The sequence below is a fragment of the Octodon degus genome, unplaced genomic scaffold, assembly GCF_000260255.1.
Source record: "Octodon degus isolate 3935 unplaced genomic scaffold, OctDeg1.0 scaffold00101, whole genome shotgun sequence".
In the NCBI taxonomy this organism is placed as follows: domain Eukaryota; kingdom Metazoa; phylum Chordata; class Mammalia; order Rodentia; family Octodontidae; genus Octodon; species Octodon degus.
In genome coordinates this window covers 8,574,355-8,577,793 of record NW_004524677.1, presented here as the reverse complement: position 1 = coordinate 8,577,793, position 3,439 = coordinate 8,574,355, and the positions used below count along the sequence as shown (strand labels likewise).

The 3,439-nt window shown below is 39.8% G+C and overlaps 1 pseudogene; it reads left to right on the top strand.

Moving 5' to 3' along the window:
- The first annotated feature begins 1,620 nt into the window (after positions 1-1,620).
- Positions 1,621-3,297, top strand: LOC101569651 (annotated as a pseudogene).
- The last annotated feature ends 142 nt before the right edge of the window (positions 3,298-3,439 follow it).

The window sequence follows — 3,439 nt, the reverse complement described above, 5'->3', positions numbered from 1 at the left end:
TGTGGCTGCACAGAAGCTTCCCCCTTTCTCCATTGTTGCTAGTTCTCTGCAGCAGAAATGATGGGCAGATGGCACCACACGGCCTTCAGTGGGAGTGGAGCTCAGGAAATCAAACGGAATGAACGTCAGAAGGCTCAACAGCAGAAATAGGAGGGATGAGCTTCCATAGGAATAGCTGTGAGCTGTGTGCAATGACTTCCTGTCATAGTTTGATTACTGTAAGACAATTTGGGGCATTGAATAAATCAGAGAGAAACACTATACATGCAATGTCGTTGTAGTTGAAGTTTTTCTCTTTTAGATCTAACTTAATTAAGAAGCACCAGGAATATTTTAAAATAATTGACACGTCAGAGCTGACACACGAGTTATTTAGTCAAAAGCCATCTACTTTAAATTTTGCCTGAGGCTAACATTCTTAGTTTTAAGTGATATCATGACGGTTGTAAAAGAATAATGATAAAGATGATTATGGATTCATATAACAAAGCAAGACAGACAACAAAATTTAATTTCTAAGATTAAGAAAAAAAAAAACAGAAAACTATAGGCCTACAAATTTTGCTCATTTATTGAGATTTCTTTGTAAATATGCCTTATTGTATTTCAATAGAATTAATCTTCTATGTTTTTCTTATCAAATATTAATATAAGGTAATCCCTAAACATATTTCTGTAATGTTTCTTCATTTCCATTGTTCACAAAATGATGTCTTGTATTGGATCTTGTATAAAATGTCTCAATCTACATTAGTAGATTAAAAATCATGTGATAAAATTTTACCTTTCTTGCTCACTGTAAAAGTCAACTTCTGGTCACTTTCCGGGCCCACATTTGATATGCTGTATTGGACATATTTTGTTTGTTCTCTAGATTTACTGTGAATAACTTTAGCACATGCTTTTGTCCAAATGATGTCAGTCTGTTTCCATGACTTCTCTTCTTCCTGCTGAGTTTGGCCAGGAGTTCCCTCTGGCCCTAACTGGAGATCAGCACACATGCGTGAATTAGGTCCAGGTATGTATCCCCCTTATAGCATCTCTATTAAGATTTGTTTTATAAAACAAGTACAGAGAACACATTCCTTATCTTTAAGTATGAGTAGGTCAGTAAATAGGTAAGTATTACCGTTGAGTACACGTTGGGTAGGACAGAGAGAAAAATGACCAATGAATCTGTGCAGGCAAAGAGAGCTCCCTAACATAGTAAGAAAACCCAAGACTGTTTTGATGGAGCTGTGCTTCCAAGGTTAAGTTGTGAGCCACAGAGGTGAGTAGGCACTCATTGACTCACGCTGTCCAAGGAGAAAAGAGGAGCAAATAGTGTGGTTCTGTGTCACACGGTTAACGTTGTACAAAGCCCACTTGGCTAAAATCCAAAGACTGCACTGGGGAGAATGGGTTTAATAGGGGCTATCAACAGTGGTGGTGGGAGATGCTGAGGGCCCGAATCAGGCAAGTAACAATGGCTGTATTTGTTTATCTCACATATGCATGATATGAATAAATTCAGTATAATGTTAGAGAGAAGAAAATGTTAAAAACATTTATTGGACATTTAAAATTAATTTTGAGGGGCACTGGCGGGCCGTCCAGGTGCGGGCGCTGCGGTCCCGAGAGATGAGAGCACCGCCGCAGCCGCTGCCACCGCGGGCGACGACCCCTGCCCTGCCTGGCGATGAGGCCTCACTACGAGGCTCTGGGGGTGCGGGGGACACCAGTGAGGAGGGGCTCAAGAGGGCCAATAGGAAGCTGGCCCTGAAATGGCACCCGGATAAAAATTTGGATAATGCTGCCGAAGTAGCTGAACACTTTAAATTAATCTAAGCAGCATACGATGTTTTGAGTGACCCTCAGGAAGGAGCATGGTATGATAACCATATAGAGGCCTTACTTAAAGGAGGGCTTAATGGAGCATATCAAGATGACAGTGTAGTTTAGATTTGCTTTGCTCTTTCACTGTTATGTGTTGTTCTGGTTATGGAGATGATGAAAAGGGCGTTTACACAGTGTATTGTAATGTTTTTGAAATGATGGCAAAGGAAGAATTAGACTCTGTACTAAAGGAGGATGTTGAGGATTCTCCAACTTTTGGAGAACCCCAGAGTGGCAATGATACAATAGTCCACCCTTTCTATGCCTATTAGCAGTATGTCTGTACTCAAAAGAATTTTGCCTGGAATGAAGACTAGGGTACATGCCAAGCTTCAAACTGCTGGGAAAAGTGAGCTATGGAAAAAGAAAACCAAAAAAAAAAAAAAAAGTAAATAAATAAAAAAAATGAGAGACAAAATTAGGAAAGAGAAGAATGTGCTCATGCATCAGTTGGTAGCTTTTATTTGTAGAAGAGACAAGAGAGGGCAGGCTCATTGGAAGCTTGTAGTATAGAACGCTGAGAAGGTCAGGAAGGTGAGGAGATGAGGCAGCAAAGAGGCTCCAGCAGGCCAACCTGGCAGAGCAGCACAGAGAGCCGAGCTGGTTGACCACAGCCAATACGGAGAAGGAGCTGCAGGAGATGGAGGTGTAGTACCAAAAGGAGTTTCGAGATGGATCAGATGAAACTAAAGTGGAGGAACATGAAATGAAAGATGGACAGGATGGGAAAGACAGTGATGAGGCCGAAGAAGTTGAGTTTTATGATGATCTTTACTGCCCAGCATGTGACAAATCTTTCAAGACAGACAAGACCATGAAGGATCATGAAAAGTCAAAGAAACAGCAGGAGATGGCTGCCTTGTTGAAACAACAGTTGGAGGAAGAGGAAGAGAAGTTTTCTGGATCTCAAGTAGATGAAAATCTATTGACTGACAGTTCTGAGGCAAAAATGGAAGATGTATCAAAAGAAAAACTTTGTAAAAAACAAAGAAAAAGAGACAAAATCCAGCACAGAATTATGGTGACAGTTTCAATGAAAGTGGAATTGGAGGAGAAATGGTTGATCCAAAAGATATTAACATAAATCAAGATAATGCCAAGGTATCAGAAGGGATCTTCCAGAAAATGTCAGTGTTGCAGAGACCATCGAATCATGTGACAATGCAAAAAGTGAAGCTAAAAGTATTCCTATACCCAAAGAAAAGAAAACCAAAGATAAGAAGAAATCTGTCCAAGTATCTGCTGAACCACAAATACAGAGTGATTTTTTTGTGACCTATGCAACCTGCTGTAGTGAGTTTCCATCCCAGAATGTACCTTTTGACCATCTCAAGGCTACCAGTCATACAAGAGCACCTCCTCCCATCTGTAAACAGTGCAACCAGTAATCAAAGCAAGAGAGAAAAACTTAAAAACACATAGAAACTCTACATAGAAACTCTACCAACACTTTTTTTCTTACTGTGTCCAGATTTTAAAACCAAAAACTGATTGGAAACCATCTAAAGACTGAAAATTTCAGTGATTTGCAATTTATTGTATTATGGAAGATTATTTTTTATCT